Source organism: Diadema antillarum, unplaced genomic scaffold (assembly GCF_040938485.1).
Source record: "Diadema antillarum isolate AM-2024a unplaced genomic scaffold, OU_Dant_1.0 seq00001000_RagTag, whole genome shotgun sequence".
In the NCBI taxonomy this organism is placed as follows: domain Eukaryota; kingdom Metazoa; phylum Echinodermata; class Echinoidea; order Diadematoida; family Diadematidae; genus Diadema; species Diadema antillarum.
The window spans coordinates 269,931-283,543 of record NW_027271838.1 but is presented as its reverse complement, the minus strand read 5'-3'; the positions used below and the strand labels follow the sequence as shown (position 1 = coordinate 283,543).

At 38.3% G+C, this 13,613-nt stretch overlaps 1 protein-coding gene across 1 annotated transcript in view; it reads right to left on the bottom strand.

Moving 5' to 3' along the window:
- The window catches only part of LOC139742447 (coiled-coil domain-containing protein 102A-like), a 73,304-nt gene extending 62,495 nt beyond the window's left edge, over positions 1-10,809 (bottom strand). Inside the window, exon 1 of the mRNA XM_071652986.1 lies at positions 10,702-10,809. The gene's annotated coding sequence lies outside the window, so the exon portion shown is untranslated. The remainder of the gene's footprint in view (positions 1-10,701) is intronic.
- Positions 10,810-13,613: the final 2,804 nt, after the last annotated feature.

Here is a 13,613-nt window from a genome sequence, read left to right as displayed (position 1 = left end):
GCTGTCCCAGCGCCAGCTCTTGTAATGGCGAGCAGTTAATCCTGGTCGTAATCCCATAAATCCACGGACAGCCCCCTCTATTGCTTTTGAGTCATCGGACTCCCTAACCACTCAGGAATAATTGCATTTTCTCAGATGTTCCTTTCTCTCCCTCTGTATGTGTTCCTATAAGAATCATTCCTAAATAGCATAAAAAAGAAGAATCCGAGCATTGGAATACTGTAAATGAATACTGCAAAAGAGAGAGTGAAGCATACCTAAAATGTACATTGTACCTAGTGTCATTTGTTGTTAGAAAAACTTAATAATAAATGAACTCTGCTGTGAAATTTCTAGAATAACGAAATCAAACACTGGTCATGCTTTCACCTCATCAAACATACATGTACTTTATGAAGAATTTTTAAAGGAGAAACATATCAATGTCCAATTCTTTGAGGATACTGATAGGAAACCCATTATACATTTAAAAAGACACTCATTTTCAATGTAGGTATTAGAGTGGTACATAAACAGAATGCATACAGGCAAAAACATACAAAGAAATAACAGCATAATTTCTTAGAGCTTAAACTCATTTTAATGTGTCATCGAAATATACTGTGTATTTATAAACATTTAAATGTCAAAGAAATGGTGCGACGTCACTAACCTCCGAAACCATTATTGCATGATTACTAAGACATGAGAGCATTGTGGGGCGAGTAAGTCTCAAATTGTGTTAGTTATGTGAAAGGTACTTTAACCTGAAACACAAACTAAGACAAGGCAAACTCAGGGAGACGTTGTAAAGGTACCAAAACTTTATATTATCTTTAAACTAATGCACCCTGTACATCCTTTTACCAGCTTGACAGAAGTGAATCCTAGTATTATTATAGAGCTCTTGGTAAATCGTCAATCACACTCTAAAACCTTGACGTTCTGGGGGGCGTTTCATCAACGAGTTCGTCGGAGGTTTCACCGACAAATTTGCTATCAGCCAATCAGACCAAGGATTTCATTAGCTTTTAACAGTTGTCAGTGTAAATCCTTGCGTCTGATTGGCTGATAGCAAATTTGTCGGTGAAAACCTGCGACGAACTCGTTGATGAAACGCCCCCCAGATCTATTCTGTGGAGCAATGTTTACATTTTCTCAACATTGTTATCTGTAAAGTGTGCCCATGCATCAATCACATAAAACATTCTATTTACATTAAGTTCTGCTTGATACAGAACAGCAACCCAAATAAGGGGTTCCTCTTGCTATCACAGATTTTATCAAATATTGCACGTGAACTAACTGTGTGGAGTGCAAAATTATCTCTACAATGTCAATCCACTATCTCAATGAGTATTAAATAAGCCTGCCACATATCACTTCTCCCTGTCTTTCTTTAACTCTCTCCCTCCCTCGGACTCACGCACACACACATACCCACATACCCACACACACACACACACACACACACACACACACACCACCACCACCACCCTGCTCTATTCCCACTCGACTGTTTACATGTCCAATGTCCCGGAATATCAAAACTGAGGGACCCCGTCTAATGAAATAATCAGTCAAGTGGTAAATTATTGCAACCGAAGCCTCCCTCCATCCACCTCCCCATATTTTCCATCGTCACAAATTCGGCATGACTCAGCTATGAGTTGTGGAGGGGAAGGGGAAAGCGTCAGATTAAACAAAAAACAAAAAGAGGGGGAAAGTCTTTAATAGGATATCACACAGGCTTTACCCATAATGACCTCCCAACCAGAAACGTGACAACTGTCTGATCTCCATTTACGGAGAAATGCCACGTCCTCATAAACACCTCTGCTGAAAGGGAAGCCGACAGTTCTGTTTCAGCATCAAAGCATTCGAGGCCATAGAACTGAGGGATTAACTCCTCCTATACGTAATGTGTTGAATCAGACAAACAAAAAATAACGAAAACCAAATATGAAATGCATGAAGCCATAATCAATCACATATTAGCAATGACTATCTTTTATAAGTCCCTATCATGGTGACTGGTAGTCCCAGTCAATGACACAATTATAGACAAAGAATATTTTGCTTCATTTACACAACTCTGTGAGTCAACCTATACTCGCAAAATTAGGGACTTGGGAAAATATTGCCTCCAAACACACAAATGTTGTATTCATACGGTAACTAACATGGAATATCAGAAATTTTCTTTTTCAAAAAGTGATGAAACTTCCTTATTTCATCAATGTTCTTCTCCGTCATGAATTCAACAAAATATCAAAAAATCTTGCAAGTCCCAATTTGCAAAATATTATACTCCCAAGACATATTTGTATCATGCATAGAAAATCAACCCACTCTGGGAGATTGAAGTACACTTTTCTATATCATATTTCTACAACACGTGTACATACAGTCCACACATTTCAGTCTTCCTTTGATTTGATAGTGATTAATAGACTGCACTGCTGTACTGACTGCATTCACATTCAAATCACATTGCAGGATATTTTGAAAGATATCACCATGTCCACTGACCTTACATACAAATCTTCACTATACTATCCTTTTCTGAAATCAATTTCACAAAGAATGAGTCATCCCCACTGTACTGCATCAATAGTAGCTTAATCACCAACCACACATATATGAATTAATCATGTTTTTTATCATACAAATATGTCCAACTGTATGCAGAGTTAAGAGCCAAAATATCATAGTCTCTCCTGTTATCTAATGAGCAATTCCAGTGACACCGCTATCATTCAGTTTCTCATGATTTTTTTAAAGGACAAGTCCACCTTCACAGACATGTGGATTGAGTGAATGCAGCAATATTAGTTGAACACATCAGTGAGGGTTTGAGGAAAATTGGACAACCCGTTAAATTTATGAATTTTTGAAGTTTCTGCTCAGTCACTTCTGGATGAGAAGACTACTACAGCCTGTGATGTCATACTATGTGTACAACAATATAAAGAAAACATAAAGAAATTTCATGATATTGTCACTTTTCTCCCATGGTAAAAGAACGCTTGACTTGCCTCTTTCAGAAGGCAAGGGGAATAATATTACCTTTAACATACAGTACGTCAGCGACAAGTCAAGGAAATGTGCACTTTTTTCAAAAATGAAAATTTGTGAAATTCTCTTTATATTTTCCTTATATCGCTGCACGCATGTGACATCATACACTATAGTAGTCTTCTCATCCAGCAGTGACTGCGCAGACATTTTAAAAATTCATAACTTGTGAACGGATTGTCCGATTTTCTCCGAACTTTCACTGATGTGTTCTAATAATATTGCTGCATTCACTCATTCCATATACTGTATATGAAGGTGAACTTGTCCTTTAACTCTAGTTGTTGGAGGCGGATGGAAGGGGGGGGGGGGGGGAGGGTTACATTTTATTCCCACCAAACCAGCAACTCTTTAACTCCATTTAGTAAGATGTGTGTTTACCCATAAATCAAGATAAATTCATCTCGACTGTCACAAAACACACTTGCTTTGAACTGATTCATATTGGAGCACGCCAGATACTGGTGCTAATTACATGTAATTCCATTTTCATCAAGGTGTAGACTGCCACTGCTTTGGAATGAGAGAAATCTGTGCTATGATTTTTTCTTCAAAACCAAGTAGAAAGTTTCACACCCCAATTCACAAATCTGTCATTTCATTTTATGGATGGGGGGGGGGGGGGAGGTGGTATGGGGAGTGAACGAAAGGAGATGGGACATGTATATATGATTTGATGAGAAGCTATGACTCATGAGATAATGAGCTTCACGGGATCATCACTGGATTCACATCCAATACATGTACATCTTTTCCTTCCTTCAGTCTCCCTTCAGCATCACTGAGCTGGAGTGGAGTACAGCAGACGGACACACGGTGAGGGACATCCACATCTCTCAAGGTCAGAGTACCCGGGAGAGAGGTGGTGGGGAGCTTTACCCAAAATTCTCAGGCATCCCAATCTAATCCGGCGAGATGGATTTCACTTGACACCAAGATAAACAGCGCGGGGACGACGGTATCGATCGGAAATAAGTCTTCGATCGTCTCCAGAATTTGTCAATGCCATGCCTCTTGGTTTTATTTGCACATGTATGAGGGAAGTTTTCTGGGTTGGTATTTAATGAATTCTTCTATCAAGCTAATAAGTCAAGTTGATGCGCAAGCTACTTCCAAGACACGGGAGGGAACTGGCGGTTTCACAGGGCGTAGCTACATTTTGTACTACTATGTGTACCGTAACTCCATAGATTTTATTACCTGTATACAGTATAATATTATATCAAAGCACTCCCTTTGTCATAGTTGGTAACACCATACATTCTCCTGATAAGAGAAGACATTTCTCGTTATAATATTCATGAGATGCTGAAATAAAAACCAAGAAATATTTGTTTTTAATTCTTTTAATTTTAAGTAAAATAAAGATTTACAAGTGTGTATCACAGCTACTGCCAACTGCTATCTCTATTCTGCAGGTCAGCACATCTAAATTCCAGGGTCCATTATGCTGTATTCAAGATGCTCCATTGTTGGGCTCTAGATGTAACCTCTTGCTACTGTAGGTTCCATAATGCTATTAAAAGGGACCAATGCATGTTTTTACTTGAGTCTTCGACACTCTAGCTTTTATTGTACATAGAGAGACTACACAATCTTGGCACATTGGCACCTCCACTGGCATATGACATGATTTACGTGCCAGTATAGCTTCCAAGCAACTGTGATCGGACAGCAAGGAACAAGCAAAAAGGCACTTCTCACAACGCTCATCAAAGTTGATTACAATGTAGCCTGTATCACAAATTCACTAGCAAACCTGCAGTCATTACATTTCGAGTCTTGTCTTATCAATGACAATGTGCACATGGTTGACTTGTGCACGAGCATGTGATACACCTTACATGAGTTGAGTGCATTGCCCTCGCAGAGCAAGTTCTGTCCCTTTCATTCATTAGAGGCATGCTGCTTCCTTTCCTATTAGTGTATTCATAAGCCTGACTGTTACGCATGCAGCATTCCAATTTTGGAGCAACATGTATGGACAGTCCACACACGGCAAACTCTTTGTTGTTGTTGTCCGATAGAAATAAACACTTTGAATTGAACTGCATGAATTTACTGGAGGTAGCTGTCTAAGAGTAGCATTACAAGCAAATGTCATCTCCAAGCTGGTACAGACAACTACACTGTAAAAGAAATTGGAAAGGTTTGTAGAAGGGGCTACAAGACGTCATGTACAGTATGGGGCAATAGATAGTATAAATCTACAAAACAAAACAAAACAAAAACAAAACCAAGGAAGAAAAACTATAAACAAGAAATCAGAGAAAATACAAAAGATGTGCTGTGATACAATTCCAGTGCTACTGTGATGCAGTCCTGGAAGAGTAATAGTAATACTGAATGATTGAAGATGATGAGGGACTGAAGAAGATGATGAGGGCAATAGTCAGTGACTGACAAGTCTTCAGCAGTTGGTGAATGCCCAGGATGGATGCAAGAGGACTGTGATCTGTGGTGATGGCAAATGCTGCGATCTACAACAGATCACGTGGATGACCCACAAGTGAGGCGCAAGGTGGCAAATGTCCCACTGTCACCACACATTCCCCTCATAAGCCTTGCCTATGATGGGCCTGTCATCACACGTCCCTCCTAACTTGACCTGTACTTCCTGCTAATCTCTTTAAACACTTGGATATTATTATTATTTTTTTTGGGGGGGGGGGGGGGGGTGGGGTTAAACATATGTTCTATATCTTCTCACCTCACCAAATATTGGAAATCGCAATTTGGTTGTTGTTGTTTTTTTTTCCTTTTTTTCAGGGGCTTGCAGGTGGCAATGACTGTAATGATGGTCAGTGACCTTGACCAGGTTATATTTAGACATTCGAGGGATGAATTTGACTTGAAAGTTACTGTAATTAAAACATGATATATTCGTGGCATTAATTTTTCGCGAATTGGAGCCGACGGCCTTTTTTTGCGGCATGAAATTTTCGCGAACTACCACTGGCATTCAATGCATATACAACCTGTAGTGTTGACAAGAACTTTCGCGTGCATTTTAATCTCGCGAATCTTGGCGCTTGCAAAATTTGCAAAATTAAAATGCATGCAAACGTTCCTTGTTTACAGTACACTTGTTCCGGGGGGGGGGGGAATGCGCTGGATGATCAAGCAACAATTTCTACGAACAATAGCCAATTCAGTCCATTTGCAGTTGGTTACAGTCTTCTCAGGTCTTGAATTGTTACATTATATGCAGAATCAATTTGGAAAACACTTTGTTTTCTAATCAGTAACAGCAAAATGGCCTATGGGTAGATGGTATGGCAGCAAAAGCTTCCTGCACTGTTACACAATGTAAAGTAGCATATTCTGTGTTTGATTGGGTGGGGGGGGGGGGGGGGGGTCATTTTAAATTTACTGATTGTATTGTCTTTTCGGAAAACAATGCAAAATAAGTCTAATGCACATAGGCACACTGACAGTTTAAGTCAATTAAACTTGAGGTCATAATCACAATAACATGATATACATGTACAATGTACAGTCTGATGCAGTTGGTTGTCCGTATTCATACATTTCGATATTGCTAGTTGCGTACTTGCAAAGTTCTTTTTCACACAAGTTTGTATAATAATGCAGTTCAGAGTCTCTACAAAGAAAAAAAAAAGGACTTTATGATTGCATGAATTCCAATATACTGCAAAAAGATTTTATTTCAGAGTACAATTTGTATATTCTGAAGCATTTTTTGAGGCATGAAAGCTTTTTTTAATCGACCATGCATACTTTACAGACCAACATATAAAGCCCAAAAGCCACATGTTTGTGTGATACCAGGCTACTAAAAGTTGGTACATGTACGAGCTAAAATATTTATGTCTTGTGGGGGGGGGGGGGGGAGCATTCCACAAAAGTGGAGCTGACAAATTGAAAGCTGTATCTGATAATAACTGATCTATATCACTTCAAATGGCAGAGAAGAGGTTTATTCAGTTATAGGGCATACTGATATAAAAAGACATTGCAACTATGGCGGGCCAGAAGTCCACATGTACTGTATAACTGCAACTTTTGGGTGAAGGAAAAAAAACCTCATTTTCTGCAACCTGGTTACCATAGAGACCTAAAAAGTGTAATATATGAAACTGACATACTTGTATCTATGCCATGTTTATTTAATGTCCTGTTCAGCAACCCATGCAGCAAATTCAGTGCGCATGCTGTGCAAAAAAACTGAAATGTAGGACTAGAAGACGAAGCATGAGTTTAGTACTGAATGACAGGCAAACACGAGGAGAGTGCAGCTCTCCTCTGATCCTTGCCCACTCCGCAGTGCCACATTGATGCATTATTAAGAGTCTTCATCCGAACTGTGTCTTACAGTATGGGGCTGCCTCTACAGTGTGCACACTTTGCATACAAATGAAACATGACATGATACATTATTCCCTTTCTCTCCTGTGCCTCTGTCTCTGGCATTTATATAATTGGAGCAGTAGTCCTAATGTATTCGTGAATATAACAGCGTGGCTTAATGATCTGGATGTACACAGGATATTCAGATGGTGTGCTGACCAAATAACTAAATCAAATTGTGGCTTACACAGACAATTATTAAAAATATTGATCAAATCAGCTTTAGCTTTTAACTGTCATACATGTACAACAATGTACAGTATGTACAATGTACATGCGTATGTATGTCTCTAGAGCATCAGGGAGGAATTACATACTGACGATCTACAGTATGCAATGTAAGTACCAGGGTACAAAATTTTCAGGTTTTAGCAACATGCCAGTATTTTCCATTAATCTTGATATTCTTCTTTACATTTTAGTTATTGGCACAACAATTATTTATAACACTGGAATGAGCCCCCTAAGGTACATTCTAATGTGCCTTCTAATGTACCCATTTTCTTTTCTTTCTTTCTTTTTTTCACGTGAACTAGAATCCTCCACATACAGGACAATGTACATATGTACATGTACACGTTTGTATAAGAAATACCCGTATAGAATAATACTGTAATTTCTGCCTGTTTGTTGTTGTTTTTTTTCTTGAATAATTCTTGGCCATTGCATATATTGGTTCCCATTCCAAAATTTGACTGCCCATGCCAAAACCCCACTGCATGCAAAATGGATACTAACAAGTAATCAAACGTCGGCAGTTAAATTTTGGATGGCTTACTCACTCCATTCATCTGTTAATACTTGGGAGTGCAGGGCAGTTTAAAATGCAGTAATGCAGGACAGTTCAAAATGCTAATAAGTTCTGTTATAGAGTTCCTACATGTATGTCACAAGAGAAACTGACAGCTTATATTTTCCCAAACAATTGATTGATTGATTGATTGATTGATTGATTGATTGATTGATTGACTGACTGATTGGATTGATTTCTGATCTTAAGTCAGGATAGGTAGCCCATTCACCAATAAGCAGTGGTCTTCCACAGGGGCCTGAATAATTATAAATGTATCAAACAGCAAAAAATACAATTGTACTTACAGAAGATATTCAAATAACATTCCACGGTGAAATCAGAGATATATTATAAAGTAAAGTAAGCGAAAAGTAGTATGCCATAAACAGGAGTTCAACAGAATGGCAATAGAAAAAAATAAAGAGAAATAATTAAATCAATATTTGGCTGCGTTATTTACAAATTGCAACCTTGTTTTAAACAATGAATCTTTCAAATTAATTGATGGAAGGAGCTGTTCCGTTCTGACCACTTTATCTACAATTGTATTAAACATAAAAGAATACATGTAATTTATATGGTCGATAGGACTAGTACTGCAGAAACTATTGGGGGAATCCTGGTATGTTTGACATCTGCACTTGTACACAAGCATAAGTATTTGGAAACTCAATATCTGATCTACAGCAAATTGAAGGCCCTACTTCTACATTTGGAAATACTTGTAACAATAAAGTTATCAACTTGTTTGCACACCAATGGCAGGAAAGGAATACAGAAGGCAAATCAAAATGTGCTAACGTCAGGGTACCAACCTTCCACAGCCCACCAAATATCCTCTCATTTCATTGCATCACCTTAAAATGTAGTATGTTTCTACACCGCGTAGTACATGAGAGAAGACTAGCGAGTAGTAGTACTGGTAGTATGGTAGGTGTTCAACCCACCGACCGGGTCCATAACGACCGTCCGCGCATTATAATGGCATTGCGCGTACAGAAAGAAAATGTACGCATGGGACTACGCGCAACGGTGTTCGATTCTTCACTGGGCTATGCTACCGAGTAAAATGAGGCGAAAACAAATAAGTATTCCCTCTAAATTATCGAAATTTAGCAAAATCGAATAAGATTTATCGTGTAACTACATATAACTAGGCCGGCAGTGGCCTACCTTTGCTGACTCGTTGTTAGATGTAGAGTATCCTTCCGTAATAAATTTGACGATTTTGACCGCAAAATTGTCACCGCTGCTTGTACGATCGTGCACACAAGTTACACATACACATGACATAATTATTTTGTCGCCCGCTACGACCGTACGATTGAAGCAGAAACGAGAAATAAATGTGAAAAAACAAACCGACTCATCTAATTTATTTCAATTACGATGAAAAGTTTCCTAATGAAAATCAATTCAAATTCATCAAACAGTCCTTCAAAAGTAATATCGAAGGATTCAAAATATATTCAAATATTATTGGGGGTAAAATTACGGCTAGAAAAAAACAGCGGCCTGTTGAAAAAACGCATTTAAGTGCCCTTTATACGTATTGTCAGGGTGGTCGGTTGAAATGAGCAGGGCAACTGAGTGCGGAAAAAATGACACCCCACGCGTTCGAAGCCGCCATCTAACGGTTAGAGCACGTACCTCAGATCGCATTTTCAGTGCGCGCTTGTGAATCCGGAGTATTTTCTCCACACGTGAGTAAAATTTCAGGCAAATTGTGAGATTTTTCACGTTTCTATTGATAGAAAAACGTTAGGTGGCCGGTATTATGAACACCCAACCATACTAGTGGACTATGTCCTCCCATTACTTTTATTACTGGTAAAATAAAAGGGATGCATTCCTTTTTTGAATACTGGAACCAACCATCGCATTGAGACCATGTGGCTTTCTAATATACCGGTACACTGTACATGAAAAAAGCCTTTCCTTGGGGCTAATGTTCATTGTTAGATCTCCAACTCCAGAGTACTGCAGCCTAGCCCTAGTATAATAATAGGTAAAGAACCAATTAACACCATCCAGCAAAGTTAGTGTAAAAATACTGTTGCCAACACTAGCAATCATCTGATGATCTGTTCTAACGACCCAACGACAACGTTTATAGTCAACAGGTGTCAATAACATTAACATTATTGCTGATAAAAACAGTCTGTTTCAATTGATAATTATTTGACACTGTAACGTACTAACAGTGTAGAAACCCTATCATATCAGGACAAAGCAAAGCTAGATCATATTTATGATGAAGATCTTTAGGAGACTACTCAAGTAAGTTTGATCATTTAATAATTTCTGCTCGATTCTTGAAGCAGAATGCCCAAGCCATACCACGGCCCGAGCTGAGCGAACGGGTCTTGATGACATGTTGTGTTTGATACAAGTAAATTTAAATGACATGGATTGAAATTCCTTTACGAACACTGATAGTAGCTACACTGGCTGACTATTGAGAATTGTCTCATACATACGTGAACTTAGGGTTGTGACTTGAAATCCTTTTCCACAAGTTGAACCAGCCGCTGCTCTTCGCCGCATAGGTTGTCGCAAACTGACCACAGAGGTACCAGGGCATACAGCACAGTCACACAGTTAGCTAGGCGGCCAGACACGGCCCAACCAGACGATCGTTTACAACTGAAAGCAGCTACACGAACGCACGAAAACAAATGGGTAGCCCCGAGAAGTAGGCGATATGACAGCGGCGTCGCCGGTCGTTTCTATGTAAATGAGGAACGTTTCGTACATATAGTGCTGTGCGCTAGCTAGCTCATAGTGCGTGGTACAGTTTTGGATTTTGCCTGTTGTGTACAGTGTAATACGTACGGTGTAGGAGAGCCAACTCGGCAGCAAAACACGCTGACGGTTCCGTGGCAAATAATCACACGCAACGGTAAACAACTCGGCCCAGTGTACTTGCATTTACAACACGTTTGTAAATGTCGTGTACTATACTAGTAATAGTTTGTTTAAACTCTATTCTATATATAATCGAATTGTACACAATGGAGACACTAGCCTATCGGATCACAATCTACTTTATCTCATAGTTTTCATGTGTGATCATTCTTGCTATAGGGCCTAAAACGCTCAACAGCTTCCCTCTATCTGAATTTCCCCACGGCCTGAAATAAATTCAAAATCAACTGAAGAAAACTATTAAACAACCATAAAATCCTCTAACCCAGTGCCATCTTGATTTCTTGTTCCCAATCAGTCTTTAGCCATTTGGAATTATGCTGCGCCAACAACAACAACTCAATACACATTTGTATAGCTGTCATTTCACTTTTTTAATCCCCATAGTTCGGCGTATAATGAAAACAATGATCGCATCGTCCGAGTTGCATCTTTTTTAAATTTGTTTTTCGGTTTCCAGCTTATCTTTTTCTTTTCTTTTTGCTTACCGACCTGTTTGTTTGCTTATGTATATAATACTAATCAAAGTAACGTGCACAGCACTGAATTGATTTGGCATTTCACGCTCAAGATGGTTTCTGTCAAGCTTTGGTCACGTACATACGTTGTATATTTTATCACGTATAAATTTCAGTCTCTCTCATCGTTGGATTCGTGCAAGTTCTTATCGCTGTCCTCCTTTGGATATAATGAAGATTACTGTACCCTAAACGATGCCTATAATATTCAGTGTATCTGAAATGTTCTATCACTCAACACTCATCCCCCCAAAAAAAATAAATACAAAAGCTTCATATTTTATCACACATATTCTAGCTCAACTAATAGCAATTTAAATGTTATTTCACTGCATAGCAGAAAAAGAAACAGGCAGGAGAGCATCATGTTGTTATATGCATGCAGCGGAGCAGGGAATGGCGGGGTGGGGGTTATGGTAAATCTTGCGAAATTTAGCAACAGTTCTCTTCCTTGCTATACATGTACCAATACGCAGAGTTGTCCATAATCATAATAATGCAGCGTCGACATCTGAGAAAGACAGTCTTTCCTGTGGTAAATGACAGTTGGATAAAATGGATGGAGAGGGAAATCATCTCTTTGGGAGTATTATATGAATCATGACGATCATAATAGTCTGTTTGCAATACAGAATACATTGTCTGTAAAAGGGGGTAATCTTACTGAGCAACAGTGTTTGCGCACCGTGCATGTTATGGGTAGCGAATTTTAGCAAATTTTAGGTTTTTATAGTCAATGTTTGTAAACATTTTGCAATAGATAATTAGTAAAGAGTTATACAGTGCAATCAAATTCGCATTTTCCCTAAACATAGTCGTTAACATGGAATTCGGAATGTATAAAGTCGTTGAGTTATTGTTTGGGCTTACGCAAAATTTACAACTTTTATCATCCAAGAGCCCCTCCATTGAATAGATATTGAATATCTGATGATCACAAAAAAGAGTTAAGAACCATTTTAAAACAGTTTAGAGTATAATGTCCATTATCAGATAGAGCAAAATTAAACCTGTCCAATTATACCTCACTACATTATTCTTGAAGTTAAGATTTTCAGAGTCCATCATTATTTTCTTCTTATTTCTTATTATGTTTCTCTTTTTTTTAGCAAATTTGATAGCAAATGATATCTCAAATTGACAAGAATGGAGTTATCTTGTTTTGCTATGAATCTCTTCATATCATAATCAGATAGGAATATTGCAATATCTTATGAATAGATCAATAAAACATTTTATTTTCACTTTATCTTTTTAAATGTTCAATGCCTTGTCCAGAGAGTCCGGCGCTCCGCTGTATAAAACAGCCTGGCGTGATTTCTCTTTATATAAATTCTATATTCTTTTATGAGGAGTATTATAGGAGAGCTAACGGAAATGCCTTATCTTCTCATCGGTTCGCATTATGCAAACTCATAGAATGCTAAAAAGTAAAAGGACATTTTAGTTGGTAAAAAAAATAAAGAGCCAGCGTAGCAAGAAGGCTATCATAATAGGGCCAGTCCGTCCTTTAACAATCACTTAACAGTACATTACGGATTTCACTATTTACAATTTTAGAGGGTATTTTTAGAGCGTATTCTTAATTATCAGCGTGATCAGTGATATACGAATCAAGTAAAATTATTTTTCATCGAATGGGCTGCACGTACTCAAATTCTGCATGCACTGGACCTCGGTCAATGCACAAGCTTTGAGAGGGGAGACTTATTATGCGATTTATTGCATAACCCAATGAATATTATCAGTGTTGAGATAAGCAATGTGGAAATTAAACAAAACGCAAAATACTACTATAAGGGCTATGTCGTTCCTGGGGTCCGTTTCGTAAATATTGATCGTAAGATTGATCTTATACGATTACTGCAATTCAAAAAGTTACACTCGATATGCCATGAAGCTTCGGATGTCTTGCTTTAATTCAATCGTAATTATATTATTGTGAA